Source organism: Mustela putorius, unplaced genomic scaffold (genome assembly GCF_011764305.1).
Source record: "Mustela putorius furo isolate JIRA1106 unplaced genomic scaffold, ASM1176430v1.1 tig00537248_pilon_pilon_pilon, whole genome shotgun sequence".
Taxonomy (NCBI): domain Eukaryota; kingdom Metazoa; phylum Chordata; class Mammalia; order Carnivora; family Mustelidae; genus Mustela; species Mustela putorius.
The window spans coordinates 4,893,074-4,915,889 of NW_025422387.1; the positions used below are offsets into that span (position 1 = coordinate 4,893,074).

The 22,816-nt window shown below is 44.9% G+C and overlaps 1 protein-coding gene across 3 annotated transcripts in view; it reads right to left on the bottom strand.

Annotated features, from left to right (window-relative positions):
• LOC101689304 (MLX interacting protein) overlaps window positions 1–22,816 on the bottom strand; it is a 59,706-nt gene that overhangs the window by 20,218 nt on the left and 16,672 nt on the right. Inside the window, exon 1 of one of the 3 annotated variants that reach the window (XM_045073689.1) lies at window positions 1,897–2,105. The exons of the other annotated variants lie outside the window; for them this stretch is intronic. The gene's annotated coding sequence lies outside the window, so the exon portion shown is untranslated. Of the gene's footprint in view, window positions 1–1,896; window positions 2,106–22,816 lie in introns of those variants that run through there. 3 annotated transcript variants of the gene reach the window in all.

The window sequence follows — 22,816 nt, forward strand, 5'->3', positions numbered from 1 at the left end:
GGGGGCACCCAAAGTCTAGTTTCCCAGGGAACACACTGGGGATGGGTTGCTCTACACACTTGTAAAAGGGACTCGTAGCTCCTTTGGCAGCGCTCTCCAGAGCAGTGGCCCCAGAAAGCATTTGCAGTCAGATTTCTGCTCCCCCAACCCTGCCCCAGCTTCACTCATCCTCCAGAAATGGCTGATGGAGTCCTTCTTGGTCTAACTCAAGAGTATGCTACTTTCCTTCCTTTTGGAGGGGAGGGAGCATATAGGGAGGGGGAGAGAGAATCTTAAGCAGGTGCCCAGCACGGAGCCCAATACTAGGGCTTGATCTCATAATCCTGAGATCACGACATGGGCCAAAATCAAGCCAGATGCTCAACTGACTGAGCGAACCAGATGCCCCACCACATTCCTTCTTTAAAGAGTAACCAGAAACACATGACAAAAAATATTTAAGACCACTGGCTTCGCCTCAGTAAACAAAGCCCTCTTCCGGCCTCACCTCCCCAAACTGCCCTCCTACATACCCCATGGGCTTCCCTGGCAGAATAATGACCCCGGATTCTCCCCAGACTACAGGAAGGCCAAGGTCTAGGGCTGACTCATCCCAGCACAATGCCTGGCACATGGGAGGCGCTTCTAAATATGGAGCTACTAAGTGACTGTTAACCTTCTCCATAATGAAAAATCTTCCCGCTGCCCGGTCACGGACACTCTCCTGGAAGACGGGCTCACCGCCTGAAACAGGTAATTCAGAGTACAACAAAGGTCTCTCAGAACTAGTGGTGGTGGTGGTGGGGGGGTGCCTGGAGGGGCCCAGTTGATTGAGTAGCTGACTCTTGGTTCTGGCTCAGGGTCATGGATGGAGCCCGGCATGGGGCTGGCTCCGTGCTCAGTAGGGAGTTTGCTTGAGATCCTCTCTCTCCCCCTCTGCCCCTCCTCACCTCAAATACATAAATAAATCTTAAAAAAAAAAAAGACTGTTGTTGGATGGACTAGCAAACTGAATTCTTCAGAGGTCTGGCAAGAGACTGCTTTGGAATGGAAATTAAAGTGCAAGCTTTACACAAACAGGAGCTGAAATTAAGAAGAACTGGGGGTAGGTGGACCCAAGAGGGGACTTCTGTCTTCTGTCCGTCCCAGGTAGGATTAGCTCCTAACTCCCAGTCGGACCATTCTCTCCAAAGAAAGCAGGCAGAGGGCTCTAGGATCTGTCGCCACAGGTCCCAGAAGAGTGGGGGGCCCCATTCATTTGTTCACTGAACCATCCTTGCTTGTTATGGGGCAATATTTCTTCCCCATTCCTCAAAATGCTTCCTGGACACCCAATAGCAAGTCATCCCTAGCCCTGCCTCTCCTTTATTCCCACCCAGCCTAGCAGCGTGGGTTACGTCAGCAGGGAGTGTAGGAGGAGGAACCGGAGTGGGCGGTCCCGGCCCGTGAGTGGGCGGTCCGGCCCGTCCCTGCCTCTCCTCTTGGGAGCAAGCTGCCATTTGTCCTGCTCTGCTCCTGCAGAGCCTGGGGTGGGGGATGGGGCCTGTCCTAGTCCAGGACTGCCGGAGAGACGCCTGGAAAGGCAGTCTGCGGTTCACTTGTAAGCCATACCCTCAGCCTGATCAACAATAAAGGTAACATTCTGGGGCCCCTGGGTGGCTCAGTGGCTTAAGCCGCTGCCTTTGGCTCAGCTCATGATCTCAGGGTCCTGGGATCAAGCCTCGCATTGGGCTCTCTGCTCAGCAGGGAGCCTGCTTCCCCCTCTTTCTCTGCCTGCCTCTCTGCCTACTTGTGATCCTTCTCTCTGTCAAATAAATAAATAAATAAATCTTTAAAAAAAATAATAAAGGTAACATTCTGGCTACCATTTTTTGACTCTTTTTTATTGTGATCAAGTATATATAACATAAAACTTACCATTTGAACCATTTTAAAGCAGATGATTCAGTGGCTTTAAGCAATCTGCAATGCTATGTGCCCATCGGGGCTACCTAGGTTCACAACAGTTTTCATCATCCCAAAAGGAAGCCTGTACCCATGGAGCAGTCACTCCCCATCTCCTCCTCCCCATGCCCTGGCAGCCACTAATCTACTTTGTCTCTCTGGTTTGTTTCTTCTGGACACTTCATATAAACAGAATGATTAAATATGTGGTTTGCATGTGGCTTTGTTCACTAGGCACACTAGTTTCAAGGGCCATCCACGTTGTAACAAGGGCTGGTCCTTCGCTGCTTTCCACGGCGCAATCCCATCCCGCTGGAGGGACAGACCACGCGTTCTTATCCTTGCACTCGCAGATGGGCATTTGTCGTTTCACTTTTTGGCTGTTACGAATAGTGCTGCTGCGGACCAACTGCTCTGTTTCAGTTCCCAAACCGTGCGGCACTCTGGCAGGAAAAAGAGGGCTGATCAGTAAGCTGGCCCTGGGGACCCAATGATGGGCAAAACCAACTTTGTTGGGGGGGCAAGCAGACGACTGTCTGTCAACATCCTCAATGCACATTCCTTTGACTCACAATCCCACTGTTAGGAACCGATTCATGTGCACACGTGCACAAGGACACACATGGAGGGGTGCCTGGGTGGCTCAGTGGGTTAAGCCTCTGCCTTTGGCTCTGGTCATGGTCTCAGGGTCCAGGGATCGAGCCCTGAGTCAGGCTCTCTGCTAGGCAGGAAGCCTGCTTCCCCCCCCCCACCACCACCTCTGCCTGCCTCTCTGCCTATTTCTGACCTCTGTCTGTCAAATAAATAAATAAATAAATAAATAAGGACACATATGGAAAGACATCAAACAGAAGCACTGATGTGGCAGCCAAAGCTGGAAATAACTTACACACTCCTCAGAGGAAACTGGTTTGAAAACTGTGTCGTACCCACAGAGAGGGACACCATGGGGCAACTGCACAATAGCACACATTTTATGCGCTGAGACGCAGGTAGAGCCACAAGCTATACGAAGCGAGGAGGACACTGAGGGGCAAGATGGACGGCGTGGCTTCCGTAGATATTTGTAACAGGAAGCTACGCACACAAGACACACAGGCTGGGCCGAGAGGGAGAAGAGACAGTTTGTCAGCCAATCTCAGAGAGATGCAGGAGAAACAGGGAACAGGGAAACAGTGATTTCCCTTTAGAGAGCTAAATTGGAGAATGAAGGGGTTCAATTGGAGACTTAGTTTTCGCTGTTAACTGTTTCATACTGCTGAAATACAATACAGGTTATTATTATTATTATTTTTTTTTTTTTCAAAATAAGTAAGGCAAAAAGACCAGGTACAGTTCAAGACCTTATAAGAGAGCTTCGGGTTAATTGGGGAAGGCAATTAATCACATGAACAGATATAAAATTCATGTGCAAGTCAATTTTGTGAACTAGACCCAAATATGAGGATAATGCTTATTAAGTGGTTTCTTTAATGAGTGAGTGGATTAATAATGCTCAGACTGGCCTCTCTTCCAGGATTCTCTTTTTCTTCAAAAGAGCGGTCTCTATTGGCTTTTCTGGATCTGGGCCTGGTTCCACAGGCAGCTAGGAGCCAAAACTAACAGGCTCCAGACGGACAAAGGTTCATTGAGGAGCCAAGACGTGGGGAGCAGGCACAGCGAGAGGCACGGCAGGAGGAGGGCAGTGTGTTTAACGGAATCGCCAGAGCTGTGGGCCTCCGCCCTGGGCCTCCTGCCCGAGCAGAGCCTCCTCCCAGAGGAAACTCGTGAGGCTGTCAGGCCCTGCTCTCACGCCTAAACATGGGTCCTCCCTCCTGCCCCCGCAACTCATCCTCCTCGGGGGTTGCTTGGTGTCTATTTTACTTTCTTATATTCAAAGAAAGTCCTGTTGGAGAAGCAGATTCTGAGGGCAATGACAGCAAGGCAGGAACACACCTTCCTGAGGTCCTTGTCCCCAGGTCTGTCCTACTGACAAGGTAAGTGAGTGTGTGTTGTGTGCATGTGTGTACATATGCTGATGTATGTGGTGTGTGGGTGTGTGTGTGTGTGTATAGGTGTGTGGTCTGCATGTGTGACTATGTGTGTGAGAAAGCACACTTGTGTACATGTGTGTGCTAGTGTCTAGGTGTGCATTTGCCCTCATGTGTGAGGGCCTGTCTGTTTTGTGTAAAAAACAGGGAGTAATCATTTCTTTTTTTTTTTTAAAGATTTTATTTATTTGACAAAGAGTACAAGCAGGAGGAGCAGCAGGCAGAGGGAGAAGCAGACTCCCCGCTGAACAGGGAGCCTGATATGGGGCTCAATCCCAAGACCCTGGGATCATGACCTTAGCCCAAGGCAGACGCTTAACCGACTGAGCCACCCAGGCACCCAAGGAGGAATCATTTCTATAACCTTCAAAAATTAAAGCAACTTGAAGGAGTTGACACCAGGCAAAATCAGAGAAGCTGCAGTGGTGATCTCTCATTCACCCTGCGAATGCTGGTGACGTGTGTCCTTGCTGGAAGCAATCCCTCCTGCGTCCTGGCCTTCCATAAGGGGACAGACACCGCCAAGCTTGTACCACTTCTAAGACAACAGGGAAAGGAGAAGAGTTTCCATTTCTGAACAAGGGATATGAGCTGTCCGAGCCCCAGCTTCTATATAAAATGGTGTCAATGTCCACCTCACTGGAAGAATTACAGGACAGAGGGAGCACCAGCCAATGCTGGGGCACGCAGCTGAACAGCAGTCAGTTCTGGGGCATGTTGCTGAGTTTTAAAGCCCGGAGTTTCCAAATTCTAGCCATAACTGGACTTTCAGGCAGGAGCAGGGATGCTGGGCAGGGAACCATTTAAAGCCAGATTCATCTGTTTTATTTGTCAGGGTGTTCAGACTCCTTTGGACCGGGAATGGGACCAGACTAAAAACAAGAAAAAATGCTATGACACTTCAGGTTGCATCATTTGTTAATAAATTTTAATACTTAAAAAAAAAAAAATCTGTGCATTAGCCATTTGTCTCTCTTGCAGTATTGAGCTGTCTGTGCCCTTTGCCTTTTAAAAAACTTTTTTTTTTTTAAAAGATTTTACTTATTTATTTGACAGACAGAGATCACAAGTAGGCAGAGACGCAGACAGTCGAGAGGGAAGCAGGCTCCCTGCTGAGCAGAGAGCCTGATGTGGGGCTCAATCCCAGGACCCTGAGATCATGACCTGAGCCGAAGGCAGAGGCTTATTAACCCATTGAGCCAGCCAGGCGCCCCCTAAAAAACTTTTTTTTTTGAAATAATTATAGACTCACGGAAAGTTGCAAAAATAGCACAAGGAATCCCCAGTCCTTCTCCAGGGCGGCATCCTCCACAGCTGTAAGCACAATCTTGCCACTGGGACAACAACCCTGCATCTGATTGATAACTAGACTACAAATCTTCAGTTTTCACTATCCATTAAAACGTACGCTGTTTTTCTCTTGCTATTTTATTTTAGTAATGCCATAATATTAATTTGTGATGTTTCTACAAATGTTTCCCTTAAGTTTTGGAGTTTTACTTCTTGATATAACATATCTTCGAATTAAGTAGATTTTACATGTGTGCAGTCATGTCTACTGGTCTTCCTTTATCATTTCTTTTATTGCTTCGCCGCCCGCCCGTCTACCCCATGAGACTGTTTCCATTAATCTCCCTTTAAAAAGTTATTTTTAGTCTTATTGATTCTAAATTATACACCCACACTGAAGGAAAACTCAAACGACACAAAATAGTACAATAAAGCAAAGCTCCCTGTAATTCCACTACCTAGAAATTACCATTATCTGAATTTTGGTGACAATATTGTGTAGTGAAGAAATGAAATAACCTTATCCAAAGAGAGTCTGCCCTTTGCCCTTGGCTCCTGGGAGGTGACCTCTTTGCCCCTGGAATGTCCTGCCTGACTGGAGTATCTTTGTTTGCCTGGGGGCTTTGGTCTCAGGAGACTCTAACAATCTGATTCACTATAGGGGTTTTGGACCACACAGTATCAGTTGCAATCTCCAGAGGAACTGATAACTAAAGATATTAGCCAGATCTCCAGGAGGCGCTGGGGACCAGAAGGTGGCCACACAGGCAGTATGTGATCAAGCCCCATAAAAACCTCGAACACCAAAGACTCAGGTGAGCTTTCCTGACTGGCAAGGCTCCATGTGCGTTGTCACACAGTGTGGTGGGAAGGAGGTAATGCCAGCAGAAGGACGGCACTGAATGCCTCTTCAACTCTGCCTTATGCACCCCTTCCCTTGGCTGATTCAATTAAAGGCTTTTTCCTGTAATAAACCCATAATGAAGTCTTTAAGTTTTCAGTGAGTTCCCTGAGTCCTTCTAGAGAATTGTTCAACATGAGGATGCTTTCGGAAATTCCTCTAATTTACAAGCTGGTGTTACAAGTGAGGACAGTCTTGTGGACTATTATCCCTAACTTTGTAGTTGGTCCTTAAACCCTTGTAATATACATATATTCGTGTATATATATATATACTTACACATATGAATAAACAAAATATTTAAATATGTTGGATCATTAATTCTATTTTATAACCCATTTTCATTTATGTTACAGGTATCTTATTATGCCAATAAATATAGTTTTATATAATTTTTATTGGCTATATATATTTATCACAATCTTCTTAACTTTTTCTTCATAAATAGACATTCATTTACACTAACGGACACATGTTGTTTCTGTTTTTTACTATTATAAACAATGCTGTGATGAACATCCTGCTACTTACATTTTTGTGCAATTACATGACTGTTTCTGTGAGATAAATACCTAGAAACTCAAAAGCTGAGTTGGAGGGTGTATATATATATTTATAATTTTATTACAAAGAATCAAAGCTTATACTAATTTACAGATCCAACAGCAATGATTAGTGCCTATTTCCCCAAACCAGTACTTACATTAGTTATTATTAATGTTTGTGAAGCCAACAAGCAAAAAAATCAGTTGATTTTTTGGTTCCCACTTATTATCTTTTTATGCTTATTAGCCATTGGAACTTGTATGTTAGTTATCCACCTATCTTTTCCTTGTTTTGTGTTGCGTGAGAGCTCTTAATGTGCTAGGAATGTCTGCAACACATACGACAGAGTTATTGGGCATATCTTTGATGGTCTAACTCAGCCTTGACCATTTATGGTGTGCCTTGCTTTGGTTTTTGCTCTACTCTACTTTTTGTATGGATCGTGGGCTTTTGTTGTTATTTTTAGTAGGAACTTCTCGTTAATGTAGTCAAAAAATTTAAAGTCTTTTCTTTAATGTTTTTACTTTTTTGTCCGTACTTTAAAAAGGCTTTTCCTATGCCCAAACTGTGAAAAGTGTTCCAGTTTTCACAGCTCCAGTGCTCTCACAGCTCCACAGTTTATAGTCAAGTCTTAGGTCCACTGGAATTTATTTTGCTGTAATATGTGTTAAGGGGATCCTGCTTTAGTCAATGGTTCCTACTTATTTATTAAATAATCCAACTTTCCCCTGCTGGGATTAAAATACCATCTTTATCCTACACTACGTTCTCATATATGTATTTGGGACTATTCCTGAACATCCTATTTCTTTTGGTGTTTTGTGAATGTGTTTTTAAGGGTTACACTTTTTACATTTAACTCTAATTCATCTAGGGGAAAAAAATCAATTTACTTCTTTATACAGCTCACCCTAATTAGCTATCTGATTGTCTCACCTTGCTCAACTATTTTATGAAACTTCCATTAACATATATTAAATTATAATATACACTAGGGTCTGTTCTGGGGCCTTGTGTCACTGATGATTCATGTCTAATCCTATGCTAGCATAACACTGATTTAATAATCAGTGTTAATACATTTGTAATATACTTTACTATCTAGTTTAGGTTGATCCCCATCATTTTTTTAAAATGTTAGAATCCTTGCCTTTTTTTTTTTTTTTAGATTTTATTTATTTATTTATTTATTTGTCAGAGAGAGAGAGAGAGTGAGCACGGGTAGACAGAGTGGCAGGCAGAGGGAGAAGCAGGCTCCCTGCTGAGCAAGGAGCCCGATGCGGGACTCGATCCCAGGACGCTGGGATCATGACCTGAGTCGAAGGCAGCCGCTTAATGACTGAGCCACCCAGGCATCCCAGAATCCTTGCCTATTTACTCTTCCATGTTCCAACTTTACAATTACTTTGTCAAATCTCAAAAGACAACTATTCTGGTATTTTGATTAGAGTGGTACTTAATAAATAAATTAATGTGGGCAGGGCTGACCATTCCATCTGGGTCATCTCCATCCTAGATCAGTGTACGTTTCGTTACTTATTCAAGGCACTTACCTTACTTAAAATATCAGAGGAATTTGAAGCTGTCAAGTATTTTATAATTTACTTCATCTACATCTTTCACATTTCTAATCATATACTTCTTTTAAAAAAAAAGATTTTATTTATTTTTGGGGAGAGAGACAGAGCACAGCAGGGTGGGAAGGGCAGAGGGAATGGGAGAAGCAGGCTCCCCACTGAGCAGGGAGCTCTGGGATCATCACCCGAGCCAAAGGCAGTTTACCTGACTGAGCCACCTGGCACCCCTAATCATAAATTTCTATTACTGGTTTAAAATAATGTAAGAAGAAAATTTAGAAAGCTAAACCAGCAAAATTAGTTACACACCCAAACACAAACTCTGTCTACATTTTACTGTATTCAACTTAGCATACTCTGGCCCCGCAATTAGCTAGCTAGTATGGTAACCGCCACCCTCACCCTGATCAAAGCCACCAAGCCACAGACACTCTGACGCAAGTCAGAAGCTTCTACCATATCAGTACTAGGAGTAACTACCCTCAAAGAATTCAGCCATTTCCTAGCACTTTTTTTTTAAAGATTGATCGACTGATTGATTGATTTGACACAGAGAGAGAGAGAGAGAGAGAGAGAGAGAGAAAATGCACACAGGCAAGGGAAGAAGCAGAGGGAGAGGGAGAAGCAGACTTCCAACTGAGCAGGGAGCCTGACGGGGCTCGATCAGAGGACCCTGAGTTCATGACCTGAGCTGAAGGCAGATGCTTCATTGACTGAGCCACCCAGGCAGCCCTTCCTTAGCACTTTTATCCACCTACGCAAAAAGGTAATTAGTAGGTTCAAATATTCACCATAGTTAAGATTTTTATGTAAAAGATGAAAACTCCACCCTGTTACAGACATCTGGCCTAAAGGGAAAGTAAATTAACAAAGGCCTCCAGCCAGAGGACACACCTGAGGTTAGGACTCTAGTAACTATCCACCAGAGAGGTAATAGAAATAGATCAGTAGGGTGCCTGGGTGGCTCAGTGGGTTAAGGCCTCTGCCTTCGGCTCTGGTCGTGGTCCCGGGATCCTGGGATTGAGCCGGGTATTGGGCTCTCTGCTTGTTCGGGGGCCTGCTTCCTCCTCTCTCTCCTCTCTCTGGCTGCCTCTCAGCCTGCTTGTGATCTCTGTCAAGTAAACAAATAAAATCTTTAAAAAAAAAAAAAAAAAAGAGGGGCGCCTGGGTGGCTCAGTGTGTTAAGCCACTGCCTTCGGCTCAGGTCATGATCTCAGGGTCCTGGGATCAAGTCCCGCATCGGGCTCTCTGCTCAGCAGGGAGCCTGCTTCCCTTCTCTCTCTGCCTGCCTCTCTGCCTACTTGCGATCTCTCTCTGTCAAATAAATAATAAATAAAATCTTTAAAAAAAAAAAAAGAAAGAAAGAAATAGATCAGCAGATGTTTCTGAGTTCCTATGAAGTCTTCCTACGAAGACTGGCAAGAAACAAATTTGTTATTATTATCATTACCAGTCGTTTTCAAGGCACTGCCAGCTACCTAACCCACTTAAAAGGCAGAGATATCTGAAGCTGTCTGATGCATTTCAAAGGATAAGGTAACACTCTTCAGGTAGCCAAGACCTATAAATAGGCTTTAAAAACACTGGCTCCTTTTCTAAAAGTCAGCTTTGACAATTAAAGAAAACCACTGCAATCTGCTCTCCACTGAATTTGAAACCCAAACCTTGACTTTGACAGGAACAAGGGTCGCAGTGACAGTATAGGTGCCATTGACCAAATCCCCCCTTTTCTGGGGGCAGGAGCTAGAGCTAGCAGGTTAATTCTATGTAGCACCTACTCTAATGCCCATGTAAAATGGTGCTTAACAAAAGAAATGAGTTGATGATGAGAAGGAGAATGTTTTCAGGTTGCATGTGGGCTAGAGCGCCTGAACACTGTAGCCAGATTAATTTGGCAGGGATACCACTTTCTTCCTGACACTATCCTGATTTACTTATTTAACACTGTTCTAGCTGCGAACGATACAGCAGCAAACAATACAACATTCCTCGTCCACAGAGCTTATATTCACGGGGAAAGACAGACAACCAGGTATGTGCTATGTTGGGAGCCCTTGTGGTGTGGAACAAAAGCACGGTGGAGGGAGCGGAGGTGCTGTTTCTACAGGGTGAAGTGTGAAAGCAGAAGGCGGATCCTGTGGGCACTGATGGATCCCGGCTTCTGCCTCAACAAGCCAACAGAACCGCTTTTGCCAAGGATGCGGATGGCCTCTACACTATCAAATCAGTCACTGTCAGACCTCACCCAAGTTTCCTCCAACATCTGCCCCTACCCCATCCCCAAGGCCTCACCCACTGTCCAGCCTACTCCTATGCCAGGCTGCTCTCCCCTTCACCAGCTTTTCCTCCCCCTTCCCACAGTCGAGGGGCTTGACCTGAACCCTCCACACCCCACACTCTCTCCCTCGCCTCCCCTCTACCCGCATGCCAGGATGACCTCAACAACTCTCTCACACCTCTCCCCTGCTGAAGCTCCTGCAGGGGTTCTCACAGCTTAAAAGGTAGAACAGAGGAGCACCTGGGTGGCTCAGTGGGTTAAGCCTCAGGTCATGATCTCAGGGTCCTGGGATTGAGCCCTCCATCGGGCTCCCTGCATTAGGAGGAGCCTGCTTCCTCCTCTATCTTGGCTGCTTCTCTACGTACTTGTGATCTCTCTGTGTCAAATAAATAAATAAATAAATAAATAAATAAATAAAAATTTGGTTTTTTAAAGGTGTAACAGAGTCCCTACTCAGGAAGGTAGAGCCCCCCCTCCCCCACTAGCTGCACACACCTGGTGTAAACAAGCACTTTACTCACCCGGCTAACTCCATCATCTTGCAGATCCTAGCCTCCCGAAGGATCCCTCTTGGACCACTCTCAGTGTAAATTACTAGCTAAGCCCTCTTCTAACAGGCTGTACCCGCCGCAATCTGCCATTACCTACTCATGTATATGCTGATTGTATCTACAACAGACTGCGATTTCCATGAGGAAGGAGCTGTGTCTATCCCATTCACCGACATCTGACTTGCCCCAGCACAGCGCCACCATATAACAGGCTCTCAAGTATATGCTGAGTGACCTCCAGAGTGAAAACACCAGTGTGCTCCTACTGCCCACAGAGCCCCCCTGCAGACTAGAGCAGCTGCTGGCCTTGCCCCATTGGTCCTGCACTCTGCACTCCTCTGGGCTCTGTAAGGGACCCCAATTGCAAGGAGTCTTCTGTTTCGGTCTCCATTCTCTCTCCCTCCTGGGAATGCCAGGTATTCGCGCAGATGCGTTATTATCCATTTGTTCTTGGTTTGTGGGGTCCCCCCATCCTCCCCCCCCCCATTTACAGCTGTATAGATGAACAATTATAGCCTTTTCTAGATCTGCTTCATTTTAAAGACCTCACCTAGGGCACCTGGGTGGCTCAGTGGGTTAAAGCCTCTGCCTTCAGCTCTGATCCCAGAGTCCTGGGATCAAGGCCCGCATTGGGCTTTCTGCTTAGCAAGGAGCCTGCTTCCCTTCGTTTCTCCCTGCCTGCCTCTCTGCCTACTTGTGATCTCCGTCAAATAAATAAATAAAATCTTAAAAAAAAAAAAAAAGACCTCACCTAGATGAAAAGAAACAGTATGTCACCAACTGAACAAAACTAAATCAGGAGTGGGGACCCAGCAAGGCTGTCAGTTCTGATGCTAAGCAGCATGTGATTTTTAGTGGGATACCATCTCCGTCCAATTCAGTTCTCCTGGCCTCAGTTTCCCTTTCTGTGATGAAAGAAAACTTAATCAGCTTATCCCAACTTCCTGTCAGTTCTCCAGTCTGGAACTGTACCCCTCCTCAGAAAGGGAGATGATGCCCCTCGGGCGCATAGAGAGGTACCCAGAGTAGGGGTCTACGGGGGGAAACAACGGCTACTGTTAAGCAAAAGAAAGAAAAGAAGGATCTGTAACACCCACCACAACCACACCTCTCTGCTGTAACTCGGAGGAGGCTTTTACAAAGCATGAATGTGGGGGCGGAGGGACAGGTGGCTAGGTGATGGGGATTAAAGAGTGTGCTTGTGATGAGCCCTGGGTGCTGTACGAAGTGCAGCATCACCATCCTGTACACCTGAAACTAGTACCACACTGAATGTTAAATGGAATTTAAACAAAAACTTAAAACAAAAACCCCAAAACAAAACAAAATAAAAAGCACAGACAAACACCACAAGAAACCATAAGCGTTGGCGAGGATGTGGAGTAAAAGGAACCCCGGTGCACAGCTGACGTCGATGCAAACTGGTGCAGCCATGGTGCAGGACAGTGTGGACGTGCTTCAGAAAGCTGAAAACAGAACCAGCCTCTGATCTAGCAGGCACACCGCTGACACCGCTGCGTACTTACCCAAAGATAATACAAGAACACTAATTCAAAAAGATACATTCCCCTGTATGTTTACAGCAGCAATATTTATAGCAGCCAAGACACAGAAGCAGCCCAGGTGCCAGCGGCTAGATGACTTCAGAAAGACGTGGAATATATACACAGTGGACTATTACTCAGCCCCGAGAAAGAATGAAATCTTGCCATGTGCAACGACAGGATTGGAGCTGGAGAGGAGAATGCTAAGTGAAGTAAGCCGGTCAGAAAGACAAATACGTACAATTTCACTCTGTGGAATTTAAGAAACAAAACAAGCAAGCAAAGGGAAATGAGAGAGAGAGAGATAAAACCAAGAAACAGACTCTTAACCGTAGAGAACAAACTGAAGGTCACGAGGGGGGAGGGCATGGGCAAATGGGGGACCAAGGTGACAGGGAATGAGGGAGGGCACCTGTCCCGATGCGCACCAGGCGATGTACGGAGGTGCTGAATCACTGTGTCATACACCTGAAAGTAACACAACACTCTGTTAACTATACGGGAAATAAAATAAAAACTTAATTAAAAAAATAAAAACCACAAACAAAAGAACTTCGTATGGCCCTCTTCATGTAACAGAAATTCCCAAAATGAAATGTTTTACCTTTGCCTGCTAAAGACAATCTCCCTTCCATCTGCTACTGAGAATCAGTTGTCACCCTAAATCTCTCTTTCTCCTAATTCCCCTCTCATGCATGCATTTTAATCAACTTGTCAGGCACCCAAGTAAGAAGTTTGGGGTGGGCTGGAGAGCTGGGGCTCACTCACTAAAGGCAAATGAGATAATCTCAGGCTGGTGTCTATTTCAGAAACAATGTAAATCTGCGCCACCCCGAAGGCGCCACCCAGCCCTCCTGCTGACCGTCCCCTGAGACATGTGTAAATATTTTGTCTTTACTGGCACTCAAAATACCTACATTTTTGTCTTCATGATATTTTCACGCTGGTCTTTCTGTCAAAAGCAACAATTTGCTATTCATGAAATCAAACTGGAAAACAGTGATAGAATATAAGGTTTTGGTTCATTAGCAAATCCCAGTTTTAACCTCAGACCTTTATACATATGAACCCTGCTGCACCAGTATTTCCCATTTTAACTGCCGCTGCAAATGCTTAAGAAGAGGAGTGTGTCTTTATAGCTCCATGGGAGGAGAAACACACCTTAGTTACTACAGTGCTATAAAAACCAAGGTCAGGGTAATTTCTCTCTCTCTCATTTACTCCTGCTTCAGGCCTCCTGGGAAAACACACAAAAACAAAATGCACATATCTAAGGCACAAATTATTAAACAAACTACCCAGCAGGAAAAAAGTCAAAAGAAAAAGTGATGGACATGTGTCTTCTTAAAACCAAAGTCCTTAAAATGCTGATATTTTTCTCCCTCCATATTCACAAATGAAACCGACAAATGAGGTGGGCAGGAGGAGCTTGTGGTATGCAAGACTGAACCAAACGGCAAGGAGACGCCGTTTTCTCTCCCTGCAGGTCTAGGAACTGGTGTGCATTTGGGAGGAGGAGAAGAAGGAAAAAAGTACGGAGAGAAGCTCCTAGAACGAAACGTGAAGCCAACCATTTAAACTAATTTTTATGTGTAAAATTTCAGAATCTTCTTATCATTGTTAAGAGACCAATCCACTTCCCTGATATAAGGAAGAGAGTAACATCTGATTCTTAAGTCAAAATCCCAGATTTTACTAAGGAAATCTGATCCTGTCCACTGGGCCACGGTGATGGATCATAAAAATCCATCTACCAAGAGACTCTGAGGCCAGGCCACAGTGTGGCTCCCACTACGGGCTGACTCTCAGAACAAGAGCAGCCCTTCTTTCATTACCACCTGTTACCTGCCGGCCACGGGAGTGGAGAGACACTGTGTCCCCCCACCTTCCTGCCCACTGTGCAGCCTTGGGTAAGCATCTGGCCTTCCTGAACTTCACTTTTTTGGCGGGGTGGGGGCAGGGAACCAACCTACTTTACAGAACTCTGGTAAGAATTAAATGAAGTAAGGTGTTTAGATGGACCTAAGGTGTTTAGATGGTTCCAGAGTCTGGAACACAACAGGCTGCCAATACAACGCAACGGGTTTCTGAGCTCAGCTGACACTCCCCACGAAGTTCAGAGCTGCTCTGACTGTGCTGTGATAAAGCAGTTGAAGGCTTCCCGGCCACAGCAGCCAAGCCTCCCAGCAGATGGACTCAGGGGACAAAGAGAGAGCAGGACTGTTAGGGTGGGTGTTGAGCAAAGGTCTCGAGAGTGGGAGGGAGCTGCCATTTAGAGATTAGATACGCGGCTCTTCAATGAAACACCATCAAATCCCACCAGCTGCACGCAGACACAGCTGTCTTCTTTATTAGCACTGAGTACTGGTTCACTCTCTAACACAAAGGAGTCTACATAGTAGCAAGATCTAATAGCCCTTCAACAAGAACTGCAGTTGGGGCCCTCCACAGTCTCCCAATACTGGCACACACACACACACACACCCCAGCAGCTCCCTCAGCAAGGAAGTACCCCCTGGGGGCTGATGCCTCGCCTTCAACATCCGCTCTGGGGCATACTTGATAGCAGTATCCCCTACCAGACCGTACTCAGGCTAGAGAGCGGAATGCTGCTCTGAGCGCTGCAGGAGAAAGCAGGCAGCCTGTGGTCTGTCTACTTGGTGGTGTAGCTTAATGCTAAGCCTGTTTCAGTTCCAAGTCCACAATTCTATAGGCCTACAAGAATAAAAAGTAAGAAACGTACTGAGTGAGAAACAACTACCCTAGAATGCAGAGAAGCCAGCTTTAAGGCGGTTGGCACAATTAAAGAGGGGATGGCCAAGGAGTGTTAATTCCTCAATTATTTATAAGGTACAGATAAATGTGTCTTTTGATCAAAAAGAGCCTGCGAGGGACGCCTGGGTGGCTCAGTTGGTTAAGCCACTGCCTTCAGCTCAGTTCATGATCCTAGGGTCCTAGGATTGATACCCGCATTCGGCTCCCTGCTTGGCAGGGAGCCTGCTTCTCTCTCCGCCTCTGCCTGCCACTCTGCCTGCTTGTGCTCGCTCGCTCTCTCTCTCTCTGACAAATAAATAAATAAATAAAATCTTAAAGGGTTGGGGGGAAGCCTGCGATTCCCACTTGTTTCCATGCCCAGGAAGCAGACGCATCCAGCCCGTGCAGCAGAGGTCATCTGCAGGCCAGGAAAGGAAACATCCCAGCAACATGTACCAAGAACCTGTGATGTGACAGGCTCTGCACTGAGAACTGGGTGACAGTAACATCAGGACGTCACAAGCTAATGGGAAAGACAGCTTTGAGGGAACTAGGGCACATGTGCAATGCATGGAAACACACACACAAGAGCATTCAACGTCGTCAGCGGGTCCAGAACGCCTTTCTCAGGTAGGATGCCTGAGCTGAGGCCCCCAAGGAAGGGCAGGAATGAACCAGGGAAAGAGGATGTAGAGAAAAGGGTTGCAAGCAGAAGGAATAAAGAGCTCTTTCTCAAAATATTAGCAGTCTGGCTTCTGGTCCCCTCTCCCATGCTTCACTTTGATGAGCAAAGAAGTGAGGGTAAGAACATATTATCTGGAGCCCTCAGGATCCAAGTCTCCCCCTTGCCAGTGAGATGGGGTTGGGCACAGCAGTGACATCCTGGGATAAAGGAGAAAGAGGTAGAGAGGAAGTTAGTCTGTATCTACGTTGAGGACCAGTGCAATTTTCTGAATCTGTCATTCAAAAAAGATGACAGAATGGGAGGAAGGGCTAGCTTGTCACACGCATTTCTGAACTAAAGCAGAAGGAGAAAGAGGGGAGAAAAAGAGAGGAAGAGGAAGGGGAGAGCAGGGCCGAGAAAAGGAGAGTCCGGTAAAGACGGGTCTTCTACTATTGGCTGGCCTTTAGAAAAGGGGTAGGTCTCTCTTAAGTCAAAAAATCAATAAGCAAGTTAGAAGGTAAGTGCCAAATGGAGGGACAGATCATGGAAGAACATTACTAAGTAGTTCTACAAGATCGGTTAAGCTCCCCAACTACTTACTAACTGCAGAGAGGAAAACATATCTTTACAATGAAAAGACCTGGCTGTTATCCTAACCAAATGATCAAATCCAGCATCATTAATGTGGGACATCATTAATGTGTGACATTATGTTCCTTTGGTGTGAGTGTCTGTGACGCACATCCACCAAAAATCCTGAACCGAAATGTAATCAAGTCTTAGGGGCTCAACATGGTTTACAGGAAGTCCAGGGGACGGAGGAACATGTTAATTAACCACAACAACAAGAAAACAAATACAGAACGTGGGATGTTCTTCCGTACAACTGGACCCATTACTTAAAAAGTCAATGCCAAGGGGAAAAGGTGGAAGGATTATTCTCTTTGGCATGAAAATGACATAATGATCATGAAAGAGAATGTCTTCATTTGTAGGAATACAAGGGCACGATGTCTCCAACTTTTTCTCTGAATCGTATGAAAGTAAGAGAGACAGGTATGTAAAACAAATATGGCCAAAGTTAAACAAACACCTACTGCAGGTAGTGGCTATGGAGGGGACGGCTGCACCATTTTTCAAATTTTCTCTGTTAATGTTTTTTATAATAAAAATGTTGGGGGAAAAAAAACCTGGAAAAAGAAAGACCTGGGGCACCTGGGTGCCTACTCAGTTAAGCATCTGCTTTTGACTCAGGTCATGATCCCGGACTCCCTGGATTGAGCCCCACATCGGGGTTCTCTGCTCAGTGGGAAGTCTGCTTCTTCCTCTGCCCACCTCCTCCCGCCCCGCTCCTGTTCTCTCTCTCTCTCTCAGATAAATAAAATCTTAAAAAAAAAAAAAAGCAAAAGAGAAGATCTAAAAGGAAATTCACAAATATAAAATAAATGGTCAAATTCAGGGAACAATACATCCACTACAGATCAAAGAAATGAAAATTAAAACACCGGAGATACTGTTTTTTGCCTATCGGATTAATGAAGATTTTTAAAAGCACGGTAATAATGGTACATGATTTTTTTAAGACATACAGCCATTATGGAAAACAATTTGGCAGTTTCTTATGACATAAAACATCTTCTTACCTATGACCCAGCATTTAACACAAGAAAAATGAAAACGTGTCCACATCAAGATTTGTATATGAACAGTCATAGCAGCTTCATTCATAATGGAGCTGAAAACAATAACGAAGACAAGCCAAATGTCCATCAACAGGGGAGTGGATAGAGCCAACTGTGCTTTATCCAAGCAGTCGCATATTAACTACTGAGATACGTAGCAACACAGGTAAATCTTAAAAATACACTGAGCAAAAAGCAAAAGAGTATGTACTGTATGATTCCATTTATACACAACACAAGGAACAATCAGTCCAATCTACAGAGAGAGAGCAGATGGGGGACGGGAAGGATGCCTGGAAAGAGTACAAAGGAACCTTTTGAGATGCTGGAAATGTTCTATATCTTGGCTATGGTGGTTACACATGTGTATATATTTGTCAAAACTATTGAAATGTGGGGCGCCTGGGTGGCTCAGTGGGTTAAAGCCTCTGCTTTTGGCTCAGGTCATGATCTCAGGGTCATGGGATCGGAGCCCCACGTCAGGCTCTCTGCTCAGCAGGGAGCCTGCTTCCTCCTCTCTCTCTGCCTACTTGTGATCTCTGTCTGTCAAATAAATAAATAAAATCTTTAAAAAAAAAAACAAAAAAAACCTATTGAAATGTACATTTAAAAGGGTGAATTTTATTGTCTCCATATTAAACCCCAACGGAGCCGAATTAAAAACACCCAGAGTTGGGGAGAATGTGGGATAATGGAGTCTCTTATATACTGACTGGTGCAATTTTTTTTTTTTTTTAACTAAAAGCTTTATTGGAATGCAATTCACATATGACATAATTCATGGACTTAAAGTGTACAATTCAATAGTTTTTAGCCTAATAACAAAGTTGCACAGCTATCACAATTATTTTACAACATTCCCATTCCTATTCCCTCAAAAAGACATGCCACACCCTTCAGTCATCACCTCCCAACTCTAAGTAACTACTAATCTACTTTCTATCTCTACATGTGTGTCCACTCTAGACATTTCATATAAGTGGAATCATGTAGTATGCAGTTTTATGACTGGTTTCAACTTAGCATAATGTTCTCCAGGTTCATCCATGTGACACCAAATATTTAGTTCCTTTTCATGGCTGAACAATATCCTATTATATGGATGCAACACATTTTGTCTATTTGTTTATTCGTTGATGACCATTTGGGTTGTTTCTACCTTTGGGCTATTCTAAATAATGCTGCTATGAACATTTGTGAACAAGTTTTGTCCACACGTATGCTTTCATTTCTCTTGTGTAGATACCTAGGAATGCTAACTTCTGAGGCAAGTGGTACATCTATGTTTAACTTTTTAAGGCACTACTAGATCAGTTTCCACAGTGGCGGCACCATTTTCCATTCCCACCAGCAGTGCAGAGGCTTCTAGTCCCCTCCACGTCCTCGCCAGCACTTGTCACATCCTAGTGGGTGTAAAGCAGCATCTCTGTGGTTTCGATTTTCATTTCCCTCATGATTAATGGTGTTGAATATTTTTTCATGTGTTTATTGGTCATCCACATATCTTTGAAGAAATATCTATACAAGTCCTTTGCCCACCATTTAATTAGGTTGTCTTTTTCTTTCTGAGTTGTAGTTTTTATATATTCTATATAACACATCCATTATTAAATACATGATTTGCAGGGTGCCTGGGTGGCTCTGTGGGTTAAGCCTCGGCCTTCGGCTCAGGTCGTGATCCCAGGGGACCGGGATGGAGCCCTGCATCGGGCTCTCTGCTCAGCAGGAAGCCTGCTTCCTCCTCTCTCTGCCTGGCTCTCTGCCTACTTGTGATCTCTCTCTCTCTGTCAAATAAATAAATAAAATCTTTAATAAATAAATAAATAAATAAATTCGTGATTTGCAAATATTTTCTCCCATTGTAGGAGCTGTCTTTTCTAAGTGGTACAACTTTTAAAATGAAGTCTGACAACATATATCAAAGACTTCAGTGTGAATACCCTTTTATCTTTTAGTTTTACTTCTAATAATTTATCCTGAAAAATAATTAAAGAAGTGGAAATGAGTAGAGCTAATAATAAGAACATTCATTACAATACTATTTAAAATGGATCTCAATCCTTTCCTCATACATAGATAAAAATTAACTCCAAATGGATCACTGCCCTACATTTAAGAACCAAAACTATAAAACTTCATGAAGAAATATAGGAAAACTTTAGAGACCTTGGGTCTGGGATTTCTTTCTTACTTTTTCTTTTCTTTTTTCTTTTTTTTTTTTTTTTTTGGTAGATAATTTCTATCATACACACAAGTTAATGTAATTTTTTTTGTAGATAATTTCTATCATACACACAAGTTAATATATTAACAAATTTCAGTGATGTAAATGGATAATAATGGCTTAAGATTATTCTGTAAAAGAAGTTTGTATGTACAGCATTATCTCACAACTCTCTGCAGCTTAGTTATACAGAAGTAAAAATAATTCAAGATAGATAATGTCTGTGCACTTGGCTCAGAGGAGACACTCTAAGCCCTCACTAAGTGAATTGCTCTAATTTTACACTCAATTTAACAAGCTATGCAAACCAAGAGAAAACGGGAGGCACTAGACCAACAGGAACGGTAAGTGGCAAACTCACACACAACAAGTGGCAGCCAAGAGCCTGGAGGAGACAATCACTAGAGATAGGAAAGCCCACACGCAGGAGAGCCTGTGAGGGCTGAGCAGAGAAGCAGATACACACACACCTTGATGGTGCAAGAACATCAAGAAGGGGCTATCAGGATATAATAAATAATAATCAGAAATCGGTGGCTAGACAATCAAGTTATACTCAGTACATTCTTTCTTGAAGTGAAGACCACTATGTATTTGAGAGACATTTCCACTTTTCATTAAAAATGGCTAATTTGGGGGCACCTGAGTGGCTGAGTGGCTCAGTGGATCCCTGCCTTCAGCTTGGGTCATGATCCCAGGGTCCTGGAATCGAGCCCCGCATCGGGCTCGCTGCTCAGCAGGGAGCCTGCTTCCCCCTCTCTCTCTGCCTGCCTCTCTGCCTAATTGTGATCTCTCTCTCTCTCTCTGTCAAATAAATAAATAAATAAATAAATAATTTTTTTTAAATGGCTAATTTTATTAAAGAGATGATTAACAAAATAAGCCATGGAGATCTGGAAGACCAGCTTATTCCAAAGGAAGCTCTCTATTCATTGAGAGACAAATAATGAAGGTATTTTGGTCAGCATATTTCAATAGCTACCCAACATTAACACCACTCAAAGGACTGAAGTAAAGAAATAATTAAGATCCACTGACAGATTCTTCTATGCTCCTCAGATCTCACCATGTAGGTAGGCGGTTCCCAAGACCAGTACTGAGTAAGAACTAACCCTGTGGACAAGATCACTTTATTTTTTTGTGGGGAGCAAAGCAAGGCTTATCGTATGAGAGTAAAGTGATAGTACAAAGCTCCAGAGGAGCAGGGACCCAAGAGTGTTGCTGCACGATCACTTTTGAGTGCTACTCCATCTGGCTCTGTCCACCACATCTAATCCCCTGCCTTTGCACCTCTGCAAAAAAGCACTTCAACTTGGCTGTCTGGGGCCCCAGGTCTGCATTTTTCCCAAGCTCTTCCAATGCCACTCTGCAACCACACCGATTTGGATAGCTAGCAGTTCATATGAAGAGAAACTAAGCTCCTGACTCGGTAAGGAAATGGAGTCCGATCTTCTCACTGCTTACGTGAGCTGCCTCCACCCCGACATGAGTTCCTGCTGTCCGCACCCATGAGGCTGGCATTTCCACAAAGACAGCTGGATGTGACTATCTGACCACACAGATATGAAACTAAACGGGGGGTGGAAGCCAGTGCCACTTAAGTAAGCAGCAGAAAGAACCCAAACACCGAGTTCCTGCTCCCAGGCTGGAGGGATTGTGTTTGGGACGCCAGCCAGAGGAATCATTCACTCTTCAGATTAACTCTGTAGCTTGAAGCATCATATGCGTGATAGGGGCAGATGCCAGGCCAAAAGGTCAGCATGAAGGTCAGCTGGGCTGCAGCGACAGCAGGTGGGGAACCTGGCCAGAGAAGGTGGTCTCCTGTATGAGGCAGGGGAGTGCCAAGTGAGGCAGAGGCCACGGGCAAGCAGCGTGATTCCTGGAGGCTCCACGCCAGGAGGCCATGATGTCTGTGACCCAGCTGAGGTCCAGGAATGGCCTGGGATGGCCACTGACCAGGTGGCAGCTGTCTATTCTGGAATGGTTAACTAATCGCCTAAGATGCTACTGAGCCGAGAGGGCAAAGGAAAGCAGGTTCTTTCCTCTGGACTGGCCAGTTCTCCTCCCCCTCCCCCAGGGGAGCGTGGCTGAGGTGGAAGAAAAGCAGCCAGTTTCAGAGCACTGAACTGATTCAAACTGAACCAACTGGTGCTTTATTCAAAACAATGACAGCTTTGTCAGGCGACTGCAGCAGGCCAACAAGGGCCAGTTGAAAAACCTGCCCTCCCCTCCTAATTTCTGCCCCCTAGTCCCCATGACTTTAAGACATCACACAAAAAAGAAGGGGGAAAAAGTACACATTTAAACCAACATCAGCCAACCCATGTGACGCGAGAGAGGCAGGCCAGCTGCTGTGCAGCGATGACACATCACTGGAGCTGGCTGTTTCGCGGCCATGGGATCTCCTACCCTGGAGCTGGAACTCCCGGGACATATTTGAGTCTCACTTACTGATATATTTCCAGTGATCCCAGCCAACAGAGAACAAAGGGCTGAAACGTCAGGTTTTTCGGCAGTGCTGCTGGGTCAATGTTCCAATCCGTTTGGGAGGGCAGCACACCCAAGACCTCAATTAGAGCTACCAAGCTGGGGTGGCTGCCCCTAGCTTTACAAGAGCCTGAAAGCGGCTACCCAGGACCCTCTAGTTGGGAAACAGAAAGAAATTCTCTCTGCAGGAAAGAACGTGGAGGGAGCTAGGGTGCGGGAACGAGCAGATTACAGTATTTCTCATACCACACCACGCTTGCTCCCTTCATCTTTGCTTACCAATCAGCAGCAATCACCTCAAGCACTGTCCAGACACACCCATAACTCCCGAGGAGCCAGCAACAAGCACAAAACCAGAGATAAGC